At 47.3% G+C, this 19870-nt stretch overlaps 1 protein-coding gene across 1 annotated transcript in view; it reads left to right on the top strand.

Annotated features, from left to right (window-relative positions):
• Positions 1 to 19870, top strand: part of LOC119466368 (forkhead box protein P2-like) — a 402756-nt gene that overhangs the window by 230245 nt on the left and 152641 nt on the right. The window contains exon 3 of the mRNA XM_037726879.2: positions 8619 to 8645. The gene's annotated coding sequence lies outside the window, so the exon portion shown is untranslated. The remainder of the gene's footprint in view (positions 1 to 8618; positions 8646 to 19870) is intronic.

Below are 19870 nucleotides of genomic sequence, written 5' to 3'. Positions count from 1 at the left end.
TTTGTGCACTATAGGCACACAATAACCGACGCTGATGCTATACAGGAAATGTCGCAATGGGTGAATAAGCGCATCTTCAAGCCTAATCTGCTGCATAGGCGCTCATTGAGAGCTCAGTTTCTCAACAAAAGCGACACGCAAGGCGTTAAGTGAAAGAAAGGTTATCCACCTGAAAAAGCGTGTGGAAATGTTTTGAAACCCTCTGAGCAGAGCGCGCAACAATCGCACGGCAGAACCATCGCCGCTTTCAGAGTTACAGACTCAGCCACAGATCGAGTGATTGATCAATTGATTGATCGATTGACTTATTATGGATTTGAGAAACGTTGACAGGCAAGCACAATATGCCACCGCCTTTTCCACAGCTATAGTATGGTAAATAAAGGATGACTGGTGAGGCGATATTTAAGCCAATTTTTAAGCCATTTAGACATTTAAGCCATGTAGCACTTCGCAGGCGAACTCGGGGCCGCCAATCGCAATTTTAAAGATTGCTGAATGTTAAATAGATAATATACTTGAATGTCACATTTCTCTTAGTCCTATATTCAGACTGTAGAAAATCATCTTGTAGTGTTGTAACCGTGTTGCAGAAAATTTGCATATTGCTCGCTTAGGCTTAATTTCGTGTGAGAAAAGAAAAGAAAAGCAATTTTCACGCGTGTTTTTAAATCGCCCAAATTTTTCTGTGCGTGCCGAGAATCTCGTCGACAGAGGTTACTTTCTATTATCCCTTCAATAGATGCTGGCTGCCAAAACCAAACTCATCGTTGTTCCGGTGTGAACGTCGACGCCTGCATGCGTGTAAGCCTGACACCGCGAAATGCTATACCATACACTGTAAACTCATTTACGCCCTTAAAAGTGAATAACAGTATAAATCGGCCTATACCTCATACCCTTACTCTCTTTTTGGGTGTAAGGGGGTGAGCTATAGATTTATTTACAGCCTGATTCACTTTCAACGGTGTAAATTATTTTACAGTGTAGCTGCGTTCTGTGGTGCAAATGACGAAACTCTTTAAAAGTGCCCAAGACAGGCACGGTGCACTCTACGCAACATCTTTACAAGCATGTTACGGTGAAACCTAAGTGGAACGAGATTAAGATGTTCCACTTTACTAAACTTATGTGGAACAATGTTCAGAGTGATGTACAACAGTGGCAATAAGCTTGACCAGAAGGAAGAGCCGACGCTCAAGGACATTCCTTCTAATATGGCCCCCGAGATTGCGTCGTTCCACAGAGATTTTACTAAGTATACGGAACAGATTTACGAAAATTTCGCCCCGCTTACCAGTGGAACTTATGTAAAAGCACGGCTTCCGAGATTCGAGATTGCTCACGCACATCTCAGAGGCGATGCTTCTACGTTGATTCCACTAGTAAGCGAGCAATTTTTTTGCCAAATGTGTTTCATTTACTTAGTAAAATCTATGTGGAACGACATGAAGAGCGCACACTGGGCCAGCGGTGCCCTTGAGCCGGCTTGAAAAACAAGTCTTTGAAATTCAAAGCCTTCTTTGTTAGCGATTGCCACATCTGTGTCCCGAAAAAAGAAAACACAGCGCGAGGGGAAGAAAAACACATCCGCAGAGGCTTGTCACAACATGCGCGCGCACGCATGTGTTTGCGCGGTCAAAAAGCTGCACGTCGCGTTGCATGCGGAGCGCGATTAGCATATATTTCAACTGCCGATGCCATACACTTCGCATTGTTATTTCCTGTGCTCGTTGTAGTCGTAAACACATTTCGCTTTTACATATCATTTATGCGACTAGACATTTACATTGCCGCTGTGCGGCACATTATACGCTGCGTGCTCCTTGGTGTACGTAGAAACAAACCATCAAAAGTAAAAGGGGCAATTTCGCCTGAAGGCCGAAGAACTGCAAGCGATAACATTGTTTAGTTGTTAGACCATGTGACCATTGTTAGACCATGTGAGGACCTCGAGCTCCTCACATGGTCTATGGTACAATCGGCTGGTCGTTTTCGAGCGCTCCAGGGCGCTCCGGCGGCGCGCATTACACACGGCCGGTGTAAATCGAGCACTCTGAACACATTCGGTTGGTACTTCAGAGCGCCTCACTCCAGCTCAGATCGCTCGGAGGTGCTCTCACTTTTGACCTGAGAGCCACCAGCCGAGTGTACCGTAAGAATACGCAGGAGCGACATATGTTGGCGGGTGAGACGGCATGTTACGCAGCTACAGTGGCGCAGTAGAAACAGCGCCCTCGCAGCGGCCAGGCGTCTCACAATGCTGACGCTATGAGAAGCGCCGCCAGCGGCGTTGCATCGCGATGGTGTATGAGATGGGAGAGAAGGAACACCGTCAGCGTTCTGTAGCTTGAAGTCCGTTGCGCTCGGACCACTGTGTGCGCCGTGCTGTAGCATGCACACAGCTGCTCAGCAGTAACGCTTATAGCGTTTGTTCACGCTGTTATTATTATTCGGGGGATTTGCGTCTTCCTCATACACTACACTGTTGTCCCTTAGTTGGCTTCCGATACGCATGCGCAGATACCACTGATCTCGGAGTAACGCACGCGACGCAACACAAAAGTAAAAAAAAATAATTGATCATGGAGTTTTACGTGCCAAAACCACGCTGTAGTGAGGGGACTCCGGAGTAATTTGGACCACCTGGGGTTCTTTAACGTGCACCTAAATCTAAGTACACGGGTGTTTTTGCATGTCGCCCCCACCGAAATGCGGCCGCCGTGGCCGGCATTCGATCCCGCGACCTCTTGCTTAGCAGCCCGACACCATAGCCACTAAGCAACCACGGCGGGTGCGACGCAATACCTCGCACATATTGCCAAGTGTATATGCCAGCACATATTGCGCGACAGCGTATAAGCGGTAAGCGCATACAGCTCGCGTACGTACATTTTGTGGCATGCTCATTGATTGGAGCCACCGTGTTCGGCAAAGTTTCATTCAAAGCGCGCAAGTGTTTATTTGGCTATATATACTCATCGCACCTTTTGTGTTCATTCGTGAGTATACCACTCAATCGGTCCAAATAATGAAGCCGTCGAACATCAGGCGGTGTTCTATTAGCAGATCTGTGTGCTCGAGAGACACTTAACTCTTACTCCCGTATTCTCAAATGATCCTTGACTGGAAGCTCTTTCTCCACTCTGCCGAGTTGAGCATAGCGCCGCCGCTCGATTTGAGAAGACACTACGCTTCTCAAGAATTGCCGGAAAGTGTCAATGAAGAGCCGTCCCTATTTCTGTCGAAGGGCAGCTCTGTCATCAACTTTCTTGAGTCTAGGTGGAGTGTTGAGCGGGTAAACGTTCTAGAACGTTCTAGAAAGTGTCATTCTCGTTCCATTAAGGTTCAAGCTGTGAGTGAAAAAAAAATTATTTTCACCTTCTGAAGTAGAATGTCTTTCCTCATAAAATTAGAAGATATAGGGAACGGCGTTTCATATATTTTAGCTTAGTTCTTTTAATTTCGCGTAACAATAAATATGTGGAACTGTGCTCCACTGAAACAGCCAGTCTTATCCGGAGCTGTGTTCTAAATACCTGTACCCGCAACATTATTTCACACAACTTAAACTGGAACCATGTTTAAGCGTGAGGATTCGATATGTACATATATTCAAAGCTGATTCTGGAATTAAGCTATGCATTACAGCAATGAGAACCGATTCCTAGCCTGTGCAAACAATGTCAGAATCAATAATTTCACGGGACCTTGTTGCGGAAATATCAGAATGTCGTCGTTAATAATCGTTCGCTTTTGCCTCCTGGCTAACTAACCAGCACTCGGTTCGTGTTAACACTGGTCTACTTGCTTTTTCCAAGAGCGCTGTCTACGTATATAGCCTTACTTAATGATTTTTTTAGTATCCCGTAACGTACCAATCATAAAACTATATATGTGTATATATTGCTTGCGTGTCCTTTAAGGATAGCACCCTCAAGCGAAGCTTTCGAGTTTTTTTTTTTTTTTTTCTCGCGCTTTCTTCTTGTTTCTCATTACATCGGTGACTGTGAGCGTTATACAAAAATCAGCAGCCTGTATTTCGGCAAATAAAACAATGCCCAAAGTACCATTCCTTCACTACTGCTTGACGCAAGTCTTAACACCTACTGCGCATATAAATAACACAATGTTCGAAGTGGCTGAAGCTTTGTGCATTCGCGTCGACGCATGCCGCCTTTCCTTCCCTCTTTTCATCCTCCTCCTCCTCCACGTCTGCACATGAATGCAGAAACTGTTTAAGCATGGATGCACGAACAAGTCGCCCAGTATTCAGTATTGTCCTTCTTCTCAAAGATGTAACGTTTTTTCCTTTTTTTTTCTTTTTTTTTTTTTTGTTCGCGGAGCCGTCCACTGTATTCTTTTTATCTCCCGGCGCCACACCGTGCTACTGTCCACAAGTGAAGCAAAATTTTTATGCATTTTAAATTCTCTGTTGATGTTGTCGTTGTTGTCAGTCGAGATGCAAGTTCGTTCTATTCTCCCCACCGCAGCCCACCTTTTCTTTGCGTCTTACCTGTCACGGATTATCTTGATACGCGCCTACATTTTATCCCTTGTTCGCGGGCTAAAATTCCTGGAAAAGTATTGGGCCCATTCTTGCTTTTTTTTTTTTTTTGAGGGGAGTATAAGCAAGGCTTCGTGCATTTCACGTCTTTTGTGCTGTATAATAGCGTGACCTGTCCAAACTGCGTTAAGGCGTGTCTGGTGTAGAAAAAAAAAGAAATAAAGAAAGGTCTCGAGTCGATAGTTTATAGAAAAAGCAGCTAAAGGACAAACCACCAATGTCAGCGAGTCATGACGTCAGACTGGAAGCGGTAACGAAGCGATGTGCGATTGGATGGCGTTAGACACGCCGTCAGCTGCCGGCGCGGCTTTTGCTGCTGGCAACAAAGTATAATGTTGTACGGAAAGCATGGCTCTTGAACAGCACGCAGCGCTATCTGCTTTGAGGTACAAGAGTTGATTAATAGGTGTAGGTCACCTATCGAGGCCAAGTATGATCGCAAAAGGATACCGGGGTACTATTCTGAACACTTTCGTTCCAAAACCTGGCGGCTTTGACGTCTTTCCGGCTTTGCACTTGCTTCCGGCGCGTCAAATCCACAGAAGCGTTGCCTTCGAGATATGTTTCTGTAACTCCAAAGAAACACTTGTTTGGACGCTAGATTCTGACTCCGCCTATATTCATACACGTTGGTGTTTCGAGCCAATCGGAGAAGCAGTAGCAGTGGCGTGAGCGAATCAGAGAAGACAAGATGGCGAACTTGCAAGTATTGCGGAACTTGAGAAAGTTAAGAATAGTTCCACCGGCTCACGAAAAGGAAATTTCCCGACGTATGTATGAACGTGTTTGAGCGCAAGTGGCAGGAAATTCCGTGTCATGGCCGGTTGCTTACCATTGTTTTTGAAACGTGCGCAATCATTGCATTGTACAAGTCTGGAGAAAATTGAAAATTAACCAAAACGTTTGAGAGTGCGCAATGAAGTTGGGCACGGTCATGTGTTGCTTGGACAATGTAACAGGTGTTTAAGTTGAGTGACCGAATGTGTGCCAAGAGAAGGGTCAAACGCATTCGATGCCGGCAGAGTATTAGATACACTCTAAGCAAACAAGGTTTACACACTTAAGGGTATATCTTGTCTCAAACAATAATCGTCATTTGCCTTGCTTGTATTTCCTTTCTCGAAAACTGCGCTCTCGCCACTTTCCCTGCAAGATTGCTATGTCATGTCTGGCAGTCTTCTTCTGTTGTTGCTGTAGCTATTGTTTACGGCTGCCACCACCACCACCACTTTGCACTTTCTTGCAACGAATAAAAAGATCAGTAATGCGTGTTGTTCTCGGAACGCGGCGCGTGTTGAACATCGTATTGTTTCTTTTTCTTTATCTCATTTTAAGACTGAGCTGTCTCCACCAGTTGGCGCATTGCGACTGGTCCGCATTGTAAACAAGGCAGGTAAACAAGTAAATTCTGGGATTTTACGTGCCAACACCATGATCCGATTAGGATACACGCCGTAGGGGGGGGGGGGGGGGGGGGAATACGCTCAGTGTCGATAGCAGTGCTACGCCAAATCCACTACGCCGACCACGGCGAGTGCACGAATCTTGACGGTGATCTGAACATTTTCCGAATAAAATTTCTCGTCTCCCAAAAACATATGATCGCCATATCCACGAAGTGAATGATGATGAGTGGGTGAAGCTCCAGAGGTAATCTGGTAAACCGTGAATCCTCCGTAGATTTTCCCCACTCAATCATCATACAAAGATGTGTCACAGAAACACGGGGGTGTGGTGTGATTATATATACAGTATTTACACAATGTTTTGTTATTTACATACTGATACAGTATATACACAATGTTTCATTATTTACACATGGGGTGGGGTAGATGATGATTTTGTTCAAGAGCTCTACGGACCACAGCAACCCTCCGCTCCGCCGCCGCCTTGTCTTCTTCGGTGTTCATAGTAGCAAGGTAGCAGTATCGAAGCGCATTGAGTGTCGACCGACGAAAGAGAAAGCGCCATCTAGTGGGCGCCATTCAAATCAAGCGAGAGCACAGCTGCGCCTCTAGCGGGAGCGGCGAGTACTAGCGTGGCTACAACGGCGCGACGGGGGACAAGCCTCGACCCTAAGGAGCTTCGCCCCTAAAACAACAGCCGTAGCAGTACGTTATGGTTTATGTAATGGGAACGACTGGCTAATTGACAAAATAATGTTCAATCTGATGCAGTGAAATATAGTTGTATCTAAGGCGCGTTTCTTTCTTCCTTTCTTTCTTTCTTTCTTTCTTTCTTTCCTGCTGCTTCAGAGCGGTAGCCGCGTTCGATATTTCTATACCTTTCTCTCGTGTGGCCATTTTTCACTGCGGTTGTAAAAAAACTCAGCGAGTACAATTTCGGTGAATCATTTATTCGCCACCGCCCTGCTACGTTTTGTCTCACGCGTTTGGGCCCGTCCCGCGCGATCGCAACGTTTGCCGCCCGTGTCTTTCGTTATCGCGTCGCCTTCTTATCGAGAGCCCACGCTGTGTTTCGTGCACCGAGAATGCAGCTGCGAATCATATCTGGGCTCTACAGGTGTTTATCTCTCGCTGTATTACAATGTCGTTTGCGTACTGCGTTGCTTATCACGCCACCTACGCCGCCGACGCCGCCGCCTCGAGGATTGACACGGGGGAGGACTGGATGTTTGCTCTTTATCGGAGCCTCTTTGTTTAGTCGTTATTCTTTGCACGTTCCATTCTTGTCTCTCTCTCTCTCTCTCTATCTGTTTCTCTCTTTTCTCGTTTTATTTTCTTGTTCGCGGCACTTGGTTTTACGAATTTATCAGCCCATCAAGGCCAATGTGCAGCGGCACTTCGAAGTAGAATAAACGAATAACCAATCACTCTCTATCTGGTCCTCTCGCTTCAATGTTGCGCGTTCTTGCAGATGTTGGCAGCCAACATGCCGATAGGGAGCATTATAGGGCGTACCGAACGCCACTATCGCAGTACTGTAGCCACGCAGTGGCGCCGGCGAATGATATTCGTTGTTCGTCGTGGCCGTCACCTCAAACTTGACCGTTGCGAAGGTCGCAGTGCTGATCTCACGTTGCAACCCCCCCCCCCCCCCCCCCCGCCCACCTATCCTTTCCAGGCTCGGAGATGGCTTTCTTTGTTCCGTGGCGCTTGGGAAAAAAAACTGCAAAGCGTGGAAGCCACTAGAACCGGCAGCCTTGTGCAATAATTTCTTCTTTGCTCTTTCATATATGCAGCGCTGTTGTTGGGCGCACGGTGAAGGTGACTGAATGATTCATTCAATCATCAATTCATTCATTGGCAGACTGGTTATTTCGTTGCTTGACCGACTCTTTGTTTCTCTGATGCATGAATAGACAAATTTATTTATTTATTTATTTATTTATTTATTTATTTATTTATTTATTTATTTATTTATTTATTTATTTATTTATTTATTTATTTATCGGAAACCGCGCTAGAACAGCTTTGCTTGGGTTGACTCGCAGTGTTGTCCCATAGCACAAAAACTAGCTTGCGAGACATCGTGGACGATCATCGTTAGGTGAAATCCCGCGAAGCTTTAAATTACAATGCCCCCGCGTAATCACCCCCGCGTAAACTCAATCTTGAAAGCGGCACAGAATGAACAGGCGCGGGACAGACCTTTGCAAATAAAATCGAAACGGCAGAACCAGTACGTGGAAAGAGGAAATGGACCGTATTACTTCCTTCCACGCTTATGCCATGGCTGTGGCCGCTGCCGCAAGGCACCGGCGTTCTCAGTTTTATTGACAAACAAACAAAGGGCATATCACTCGCGAGTGTGACACGTGCAATAGGCCTACCTCGTTGAAAGGCTGTAAGCACTCATAAATTTCCCTGGCAAGCGACAAATCATGTGATCTGATACAAAACCTTGCACCGAGTTTATTCTGGCTCGGTGTAACCGAAGACCCTGCGTTGTTGTGTAAGCCTGTCCGCATAATAATATTCGAGTGCTTGCCGTGTGCTGATGTGATGAAGTGAATGTTCTGAGTGTCTGGAACAACATTAACTTTGTCGTTGGTTTGCTTTCTTCCATGTTCGCCCGGATGATTTGCCAGGCGCCGCTGGATTTCTGCAGCTTGGCTGTGAGTAAAACGTTTTCTTTCCTCCGTGATTTTCCAATAGGAACAAATTGTCCGGCCCAACCTTGGAGCGCGTTGGTCGTGGCCAACCAAGCATTTGTGTGGCCAAGCTTGACGAGGTAGCCTGCGCGGAGCTATAGGTGCACTGACGTCGGGGTCACGTTGGCCGAATATCGCGTGCTCATTTCTTGCGCAACTGTATACCTTTTACCACAAAGATTCATAAGAATATTCATAAGACTATTGCCACTGCTGGTAGCCCACATCAAATACATGAATGGGTCCAGGCAAATGAACTTCACCGCCAAGACCTGGGACTCAACTGAACTCCGACAGCGACGACTCGGATTAAGAGCCATTAACAAATAAAGTTTGTCTAGCTCTCCGTTGATGACTCATAGGAGGACCTGCAGTCGCATGCATCATAACGTCGACTGCTACCTAAGAGCAACGTCGTTTCTCCCCCGGCTGACCATATGCAGTCAATGTGAAGTCGTCCCAACCTTGCACGTATCGCCTTGGCTAACGCAGTCTGAGATAAATAAGAGTCCACGACGAAAAGTTATCTACTATAACGAAAACACTCGTCAAAAGATGTTCGGTGAGTGGCGCTGTTTGATGATATGCGCGCGTGTAGGTCGTGATCGGCCGCGCGCTCACGTGACCTTGCACCAACCTTTTCTGCTTTCTTTGGTGGAATGCACTGTAATGTATTACGAGTACCACCTTGTCTTCTTCTGCAGGACCGATTTAGCATGATCTCTATCTCTCTGCTTCGAGTTAATTCTTATCGACGTCGCTGTGCGAACTGCTAGCGTCCTGGTTATAGCTCCTAGTGCGACCGGCGCGGAAACTCATTGGCTCCGGGTTCGATCCCCGCACTATAGGACAAGCTTTTCTTCAACTGCGAAACTTTCTTTCTGAAGCCCGTATTAGTTTTCCGTGTAGCTTCATGCTGCAGTCGACAGGAAAACATTTTTTTTTCTTTTCGAGAACCTTTCCGCACCTTGCGGACTTCCGCAGAATCGATTTACTGTATGCATATATTGCAAAGCCACTGATCCTAAGTGCTTCGGCGCTGACTTTTTTCCGGTGAAACATGCACATGTGTGTGGTGCCACCAAAGTGGGTCACTAATTGGCATAAGCTATCACGGCCGCTGCACGCAGGCATCTTATTCTCTCTTTTTTTTTTAAGCGCGACCTTAACCATCCGTACGTGTCTCGCCGTCTGGCATTTCAAGTAATTTTCCACATTGTGTAGGTTTCCGATCGCTGCAGGCAAGAAGATTGCGAAATACGCGGAATGTCATCGCCAGACGTCAAATATAGAAGAAATTTACATTCTAAGCGCCCGCGCTGCACGTGTAAACAAGACGGCAGAATGCAAAAGTGCAGCATGCGAGCGCTATCGGAAAGGTCGTCTTGTTTTCTTCTGGCTATGTAGATGTAGGTAAAGCAGCGACGATACTTAGCGCCTTGAAAAATTTTCCTTGACAAGAACAAGAGACGAAAGTGCGACGCCCTACCCTTGCACTGCTGCGCTTGTTGAAGAAAGTCCGCGTACGTACGTTCCAGGACTTCATGTAGATCGAGCAGGAGGATCGAGTTTGAACGCGGGCGAACTGAAAAACGTTCCGACTGAAACCATCTCAGGTTGATGGCTGTCGGCGTTAATTCGATTAGCATTGAATCAATGTAGCGACAAACCGTATTGCCACCACAGAAAGGCGTCATGTGTGAGGCGTGTACTGCAGCCGTGATCCTATCTCGCGCTCCACTTCTGGGCACGATGCGCCGTCTGGCGGCGGCACCGCGAAGTCCGCGCATTGCGCGGAGCTGAACACGTATTCAGGCGAGATTGTCTGAAGATACGTATATGTGACGTGGGTTCGATTCCGTCCGGCATCGGATAGATATTAAAGGTGTCCTGAACCACTTTTTATCGAAGTCGAGAAATGTACTTGACGCTTAAAACAGACAGTTTCAGAAATACTGTGCCGCAAAGAGTACACTTCAATGCGTTCAGCAGAAGCGTAGTTATTGGCAATAAGAGATCGCCTGTGATCCCGGTTCTCCCGGTCCTTCTTCGATACCTTGCTCTGCGAAGGCTACGGCGGAGTGGGATGCTAATAACAACGCTCCGCCTATCTGAACGTCACCGTGGCGCGCAGTTCAAATTTTATTTTGGATCTTCACATAGATGCCACTACATCCGATTTTGGCGCCTACGACCAGCCAAACTCACAGGTTATCCCTCAGCTTACGATTGAGTTCACGGTGCCTCATCCCTCTGCTGCGCTACAGTGTACTAGATAGCTAGGCGCGGCTATTTTCGCACCGAGTGGCATGAGTAGCACCAGCACATTTCCTTTCGCACTTTACCCCTCCCCCGGTACAGGGTAGCCAACCGGAGATAACCGCTGGTTAACCTCTCTGTCTTTCCTTTACCTTTCTCTCTCTCTCTCTCTATACCTACGGCAATCGCACACTTTACGAGGGTCGAACGAACTTCATCTTCTTCTTCGCTCGTGCGAGTACGTCGGCAGCGGGCACGTAGGCTAAGCGATGGATGCTGCATTCCGGACTCGCGTTGAAAGGATTCCTAACGCAACGAACTTAGACGATGATGGCGACACACCTCGAGGGTGTGCAACTCGGCGAGCAGACGACCTGTTCGTCAGGTGTCGGTGCTCGGGCCTTGAGTCATGTGACCCACAGATACCAATCAGAGCACACTGTTGTCCTCAGCGATCGCGCTCGTCGCGACCCACCACGGCGGCCGTGGTATCTACGCTACGGCGCTCAGGTACATGCAACTGCAGTGGATATGTGCACCACAGGGCTGGAGTGCGCGCTCGCGCTCATATGCTCCGGTTTGGCAGTGCTATTTGGTAGCCCACTCAGCTTTGTCCTATACACCAGCTTGACCGACAGATAGTAGCCACATCCAAATTGCGCATTTCGCGCAATTCTGCCAAGGCGTCTGCCAAGGCACCTAGCAGGGAGCGGCCACGAGTGAGCATATGCTGGCAAGCGTACGTCTGTTCTCACCTTAAGTTTCGCGTGGTTCGCAAATAGTTGAGCGTTATAAACTAATACAAATTATAGCGAGACTCAACGGCTACGGCACTGATAAGCAGTGTGGCAAAATCTTCACTCGCGCGCGGGCTGGCGCGGCCGAGCGTTAGCAGACGATAGTCGGTGATAGTACCATAGTCGTACATCCGGAAGTACGCAACTCCTATCGAAGTTCGAAACGCAGATTTTTCACTTGCTTCAGCTTCTTTATTTAACTGCGTCATTAAAAGCACTTGGTAGCAGCATAGAAGAAGCTCATTGATCCGAACACCGTTCTTGATTGACGTCAGCTATTGTCCAATAGCAGCCGCGTATGGGAATCTGCTTTATGACGAAATATAGCAGCCGGGAAAGAGTGAGGGAGAAGGGCTTCTGTTTAAAAGAGAGCGTTTGAGAGAAAGGTGACTTCGCGCTCCGCTTGCGAGCTCCACGCGCCGCGCACGACCCGCCTTCGCTAACGTGACCAACTAAACGTTGAAACTGCATCGCCCGACATGGCGCTAGACGAAGATGGTCTCTCTCTCTCTTTTTTTTTTCTTGTTTACTGCGACAGCAATTATAAGCTCCAACTTGGCTTTGCTGCGTCCGTGCGTCCATTCTGTCATGCCGTCATCGGTCTACCTCCTCACACTCACCCTCTCTCCACATGGCGAAAAAAATTTACGGCAGAGGCCCTTATTTCATTATGAATGTCGACGTTTATGCGATTAGCTTTGAACCAATGTATCGACACAGCGGAGAGGGAGAGAGAAGTCATAAGGGAAAGGCAGGGAGGTTAACCAGGCTGAGCCCGGTAGGCTACCCTGTACTGGGGAATAGGGAAAGAGGATTGAAAGAGAAGAAAGAGAGAAGCTCCCACTTTGCACACGCAGTTAAGCGTTCATCGCTGAGTTAGTCGCAGACGGTCACCAAGATGTCAAGTGCTCAGGTGGAACAATTGCCAGCCACGCAAGCCAGGCTTATCAATCACCACCACCGCCGTTCACGCTGAGGCCATCTGAGAGACTTGTTCCAGGTTACGCACGGTAACGTTACGTAACCCGCCGTGGTAGCTTAGTTGCTATGGCGTTGCGTTGCGGAACTGGAGGTCGTTCGATCTCCAACGCGGCGGCCGCATTTCGATGGGGCCGAAATGCAAAAACACTCGTGTGCTTAGATTTAGGTGCACGTTGACTATCTCAATCAGTACCAAGGAAATCTTCTGTGAGCGCGCGGACGTCGAGAGCAAATGCTAGGTGTACCGCATGTCTGTAACATACGGGATAGAGAAAGTGACCTCGAATTCGTTCAATGAATTGGGTACATTGAAAACGAGCAAAGGCAATAGAGGATATGCATCTACGCAGTTATTCAACAAAAGAGGATGTTCCTTGCTTCTGTCGTCGCTATCGGCGCAGCTGCTTTTGCATTTGGCAAGACAACGGCGAAGCTGTACAGGTGTATCTGTATCTACCCGTTTCTCAGCTACAGTGGCGCAATCGACGTGGCAAGGAAATGCTATGCTTGTCCGTTTACCGATCACAGGTGTCATTCGTTGACGTATGTGCGTCTATTCAAGTGGGACGCGGTTGCAGCTGTCACTTAGGCTGGTTGCAATCTTCTTGCCAAACTCACACAGCGGTCGCCGCGTGTCCATCTGTGCAATGTCGTGCATATGTGCGAGAATGCGCGAGACCTACATTCCCAGCATTCTCATGCAAATAAAGACAAGCATGAAGATAAAGACAATTGGTGCGCATTGCATACAAATGTGGTTTTACATAGATTTCAACATGAATACGTTGGACCTGCATAATTTTCTTGTAAGGTATTCGGATGAACAGGAGCAGTAACAACGGTCATCGAAAGCCCGCAGTGTTCGAAAAGTTGACAAAAGAGGCAGTCGCCTAAAAAAAAAAAGTTAGTTTCGCCCTAAGGCGACGCAGCATTGAAAGCGACTCCAAGGATTATAACTTTGCAATCGGGTTCCTCCTTCAAAGTTCTAACAATACACCGAGATGACATGACGCGGCACAACTGCTGTTGCGCAGCAGGAACATCCCCTCGGCCGAGATACCAGGCGCCTAAGAACGCTTGTGCGATGAAGAACGCCGGCAGCGCGTGTTACCGGCATCCCACCTCGATGGCGCACGCGTGATGAGACCCGAACCCGAAACCGTTGGCTTTTGTCGGCGCTCAATGAAAACATTAGGTAGATTTAGTTCGGCGTTTACTATCCGTCCCGTGTTGCAGCACTGTGTGAATAGCAGACAGCTCATTAGCAGGAACGCTTATGTGTTCCTGCTCACGAACGAAACGCTCGCGCCAGAAGCGGAAGTCAGAACGCTGCACTTGTTCCGGCTGAGCCGATTAGGCAAAGCAAAACGGTGCGCCCATGTTGGCTTCGCCGTTGTTGCAGTCAAACGCGCTGCGCGCCCTCTACAGGGGCCTTCCAGCCCTTCACGAGTGGGCCGCGCGCATGCGCCGTCGATACCAGGACATCACGGCGACGGCGCCGACAGCGCGATACTCGCCTGGATTGTCCGCCTTGCTGATGTCGCAACGAAGCTGAGTTTGGGATCGGAGAGCGTGCAGTGAAACTTGGCAAAAGAAACGCGTCATTCCCCGCTCGGCCGCACGTATTCTCGCGTCAGCAGCGAAGCGGCATCAATCAGTTTCACAAAACAGCGCCGACGGCGACAAACAAGCAAGCAAATGCGGCTGCCGCTCGCTGAAATGACGACCGCGCAGCCAGATCACCCGCGGAGTCGCGGCCTCGGCCCCGCTGGCATCACAGTTGAGTTCGAGTTACGCGAGAAAGGAACAAAAGAGCTGCCGGCGTATACGTAAACATATCAGTCAGAGCCGCGAACAACAATTAAGTTTAGCTAAGCGAGGACGTCAAACTAGCATCTTTGACACTCTTTCGCTTGCCGCTAGGTTTTCTTTCAGTTAACATTTTCCCTGTTTTGCTTTGATTTGGTTTGTTTAGTTTCTCGCCTTAAGAGAGACAGAAAAGCAAGGCGATGTATAGCAAGCTCTCGCACTTTTTGTTGCTGTTGCGTTCCGAATACGGTGCCACATGTACTCTGTAGGTATTGATCATGCACAATATATCATTAACCATAACGCATTGTAATCATAACCAAGCGGAGCTAATAACTAAATAGAATGACGACTGCTGCATTTCTCATGCGCCTGCCACCAGATATGTAGCAGACGTCCTCCGCCTTAGTGCACTTCAGATTTCACTGTAGAGACTCAGCTGACAAGCTGTTAGTCAGGGTTTGTTCTTTACGATGCGTAACCACGAAAAACAAGCTGTGCCTCGAATCTGCGCGAATACGATTCAAGGAAAAGGGATACGATTCAAGGCAAAAGGAAGAGAGAGAGGTTAACCAGAGATTATCTCCGGTTGGCTTCCCTGTACCAGGGGACGGCTGAAGGGATACGATAGGTGAGAGGAAGAAAAAGAGCGGGTATATATTCAAAATACTAGAGATGATTTCATGCCACGACTCGCCTTCGTTGCTGTACTGCAACAGCCTAAATAATCATAACTAAATAGCGAAAGCTAGAAAGAAAAATATGCATAAAACCATCGACAATGATCGTCACTCTAAGGGAATAGCCGAACACTTCTAGAAAGCTATTGGCTCTGTTGAAGAAAAGATACGCTTGAAAGCGCTTATTTGTTTGCAGTGAGTATATTTAGGTGGCATGTGTTGTTTCACTGCGCAATTCCGTATAGAACAGAGCGCGTTACATAGCACATGTGTATAGGTATAGTGTAGGCGGCTATACGTTAAACTGATTTGTCGTATGGGGGTTGTCGCAGCGCTAGCACCGCGTGGAAGCAGACTGCCATTCTCCTCTCCCGCCGCCGAATTCCTCTCTCCCGAGCCGCCACGGGGGAGGAGAGGGTGGCAGGGGAAGAGGAGGGCCGCCCTTCCCGACCGCTCCACCACCGCGTTCTAAACCTTCAGAGTCGCCACAAGGCTCTCGCGCGACGGCTCGTCTCGAAGAATTGTAATAGTTGGCGTTCGTCGCCGAACCTGCCTCGCAACTGGGTTTGCGCGTGAGTGCGTGTTCTTTGCATCGGCGCCTTTGTACGGGAAGTGGAAGTCCGACCACCGCCTATGTATATACCACTTCAAAGACGGGTGAAAGAGCCAAAATAAAAAGCTAATTGCCGTGAAAGACCCTCGCACGCACCTGCACACGCTCGCTCGCTCACGCACGCTCGCACGCACACACACACAGATATATATATATATATATATATATATATATATATATATATATATATATATATATATATATATATATAGAGAGAGAGAGAGAGAGAGAGACCATTTTACGGAAGCGTTTAGGTGCCGCCATATTGGGCTGATCACGCTTCTGTTTCCTGTATTTAACAACGAAGTTTACGGTACTACAGTCAACTCGGAAGCATGATGACAGTTGTATAAATGCGGTCAGTGTTTCATGACCATGTTCCACGACTTAACTTTTCATAAAACTGAGAAATTGTTTGTGTAACAGCCCAAGATGGCGAATATAAAATCGTCTATGTATATATATACACACACACACACACACTAGGCGCAACTGGTGAAACGATGAGTAACAGGAGAACACGGGTGACCTCACGTGTCACTACCTGCGCTCCACTCTTTAGAAAATGCGCACTTTTTTTTTTCCTGATATAATGCTTTCAGACCGTGCTGGTGTTTTTTGTATTCAGCCGCTGTGATAACGTAGCTTTTCCCCACATTCAATGTCGCCGGACAATGCTTTTCAATGTATCCACCAATGATATATACCGATACCTTAAAGGGTGCTGGGACGTGGCAAAAAGTAGCACATATATATAGAGGAGCAAACGCGGCAGGCCGGGGACGCCTCGCAACCCCGCACTATACAAAGGGAATGTGACGTAATCCATAGATACACTGATGCTCACATCGCAAACAATGCTTCGCGAAAAGAATGATGGACTGCGGCTGCAATGGCAAACAATGCTTTCAAAAAACAAAACGATGCGATGGTTCCAAGCGGCGCCTGTGTTGCACTATCAAATATACGCTCAGTTCGCATAATGCTCGTGACGTCATTGCTCAAACCGCGGAAGGTCTGAGTCACCTCGTCGGAGCTGGAGGAGACCATGGTTTAACGCTGCAATTAAGAGCGAAGTTACGAGATTTCGTACGAGAAGGCAATTCTTAGAAAAGGTCTGATACACCTTTGGCTAGTCCCAGTATCTCGCAGTCTAAAATACATTGTGAAAATAAAGGTATACGCGCAGGGGGCGCAGAAATGTACTGCCAGTACGGCGGTTACTGGGCGCAGTTAGCTATATTTTTACAAGCCGGACCGAAAACAAAGCTTTAAGTTAGGATCCTTTCAGAAACGATGTGACTCCACCCTCGTAGCCAGCTTATGGTTCGAAATTACATTTTCAAACGCGTATACACATATCTCGTCGGAATGGCCGACAGTCTACACTGTGACTTTTGCGGGTACAGCGAAACAATATCACACCTTCGTTGCGACTGGCTTCGAGGCAGAATAATGGGCAAAACAGCGAACACGGAGGTATATAATGGGGAAAGACAAGGATGTTAACCTAGAAGGGAAAGTCCGGTTTGCTACCCTACACGGGGGATAGGGTGAGGCAGAGAGGTGAGAAAATATAGAGACCGAGATAGAGCACAGACGCACGATCACCGCCGGTTGCGATCACCGCAGACTATCACAGCACAGCGTCACGTTCATCACAGTGAACACCAGTTCGCGCTATATATATATATATATATATATATATATATATACAGCCGTTCGTGCAGGCCTGTTGTCCTTAAACACTGCAGCCGTGACTTCGTAGCATTCTACTGCAGTAACTTATGGGGCCGGCATTCCAAAATGGCTTGCTCTTAAAATGGTATTTGATCAGAGCTAGATAGCGCACTGTGGAGTGACCGTCTCTTTACATTGTAGCGGGGACAGTCACGCAGAACGTGTTGAAAGTTCTGCTCTCGAGCAAGCATCTTGAGGAACGTTTGTGGAGCTGCTTCCCGGAAGCAGGGAGAGCTAACCATCGCTATTGACGCCGGCAGTGACGTAGTGGACCGACGAATACTACGTCACCTACGGTTTCGCCTAAACGCATAGTCACATGTGCGCTGATTAAACTTTCTTGCAACGAAATCTTTTCTCCCGTAACTCGCCTTGCATTACTGATGTTCGCTAAAGCAGACACACGACTGAAACCGACGAAGTCCTTCAACGAACGCCTCTGCAACGAAATAACCTGTATAATGAAGGATTCCCTAAGTCTCGGTCCAAATCGTATCTTTAATAATTAATGTGAACGCCTCTACAGCTACCCTGCCTGTACAACAATAGCCTCCGCGATTTGTGCGCGCCGGCTCGCGCTAATCTCGAAGGTCATGGTGCAACGAAGGAATTTATTTGACTGCTACTGCTGATTTGTTGCTTTACAACGAATGCGCGTAACAGCGCCGTCACTGCTCTGCGCATGGGCAGCACCATTCGACAAAAGAGCAAAGACCGCACAGCAGCGTTTAGACTTTACAATAGCCATATATGCTAGACTCCCCCCCCCCCCCTCGGAACGGCTCCGCTCACTGAAATGAACCGGCTCATTGAACGGCTCACCGGTTCCTTAAATCTGTAGTCTGTCTTATGTACAGTCTAGCTATTTGGCTTTGAAAAATCGATGTATGCATTAGAATAACCGTGTTATATGTGATTTCGCTATGTTTGGAGAATATTTATCAATTACTTATTTTCAAAACGTGAATTTTTAATTGTAATGTACCTTTCTTTCCTGATATTGAGGATAAAATGCTATACTACCGTAAGACAGAATGCTATGTATTTTTTAGAAATATAACCTCATTGTCATTACAGGAGCTTTTCTGTTTTTGTGGTGTATTAAAATCAACTTTGGTCAAAATAAGAAAATTATTGTGAGCGAGCGAGTGCCAGTAGCGCGAGTCGGCCCACACCGGCCACCAATCGTCGGTCAGAAATCGAAAACATAGAAACCCAGCAGAAGGACCCAGCTCTGACGGAACGGTTCGGCACGGCTCATTCAAGGAAGAGAGGACCGGCTTCCTCACTCCGAAAGAACCGCCGCTCACTTACTTAACCACGGCTTCCTCTGTCTTTTCAACGACAGTGGTAAGCTCCCAGTCAGGATTTGGCAATGCCTGCCGTATGCACTCCAACCTAATTTTATTCTTCTGTAAATTTCTTTCTCATGATCAGGGTCCCCTGTGAGTAATTGACCTAGATAAACATATTCCTTTACAGATTCTAGAGGCTGACTGGCGATCCTGAATTCTTGTTCGCTTGCCAGGCTATTGAACATTATCTTTGTCTTCTGCATATTCATCTTCAACCCAATTCTTGCACTTTCTCGATGAAGGTCCTCAATCATTTGTTGTAATTCCTCTCCATTGTTGCTCAATAGGACAATGTCATCTGCAAACCGAAGGTTGTTGAGATATTCGCCATCGATCCTCACTCCTAATTCTTCCCAGTCTAAGAGCTTGAATACTTCTTCTAAGCATGCAGTGAATAGCATTGGAGAGATTGTGTCTCCTTGCCTGACCCCTTTCTTGATAGGTATCTTTCTACTTTTCTTGTGGAGAACCAAGGTAGCTGTGGAATCCTTGTAGATATTTGCCAAGATATTCACGTATGCCTCCTCCACTCCTTGATTACGCAATGCCTCTATGACTGCTGATGTCTCTACTGAATCGAATGCCTTTTCATAATCTATGAAAGCCATATAGAGAGGTTGATTGTACTCCGCAGATTTCTCGATTACCTGATTGATGGCATGGATATGGTCCATCGTAGAATATCCCTTCCTGAAGCCAGCCTGTTCTCTTGGTTGACTGAAGTCAAGTGTTGTCCTGATTCTATTGGAAACTATCTTGGTGAATATTTTATACAATACTGAAAGCAAGCTAATGGGTCTGTAGTTCTTCAATTCTTTAACGTCTCCCTTCTTATGGATAAGTATAATGTTGGCGTTCTTCCAGCTCTCTGGTACACTTGAAGCTGCACGCACACACACGTACAGACACATGCCCACATAAACACACAATCAAGGAACTGCTAGAATGTAATCTT

The sequence above is a fragment of the Dermacentor silvarum genome, chromosome 10, assembly GCF_013339745.2.
Source record: "Dermacentor silvarum isolate Dsil-2018 chromosome 10, BIME_Dsil_1.4, whole genome shotgun sequence".
NCBI classification, from domain to species: Eukaryota; Metazoa; Arthropoda; class Arachnida; order Ixodida; family Ixodidae; genus Dermacentor; species Dermacentor silvarum.
This window is presented reverse-complemented; position numbering and strand designations above follow the sequence as displayed.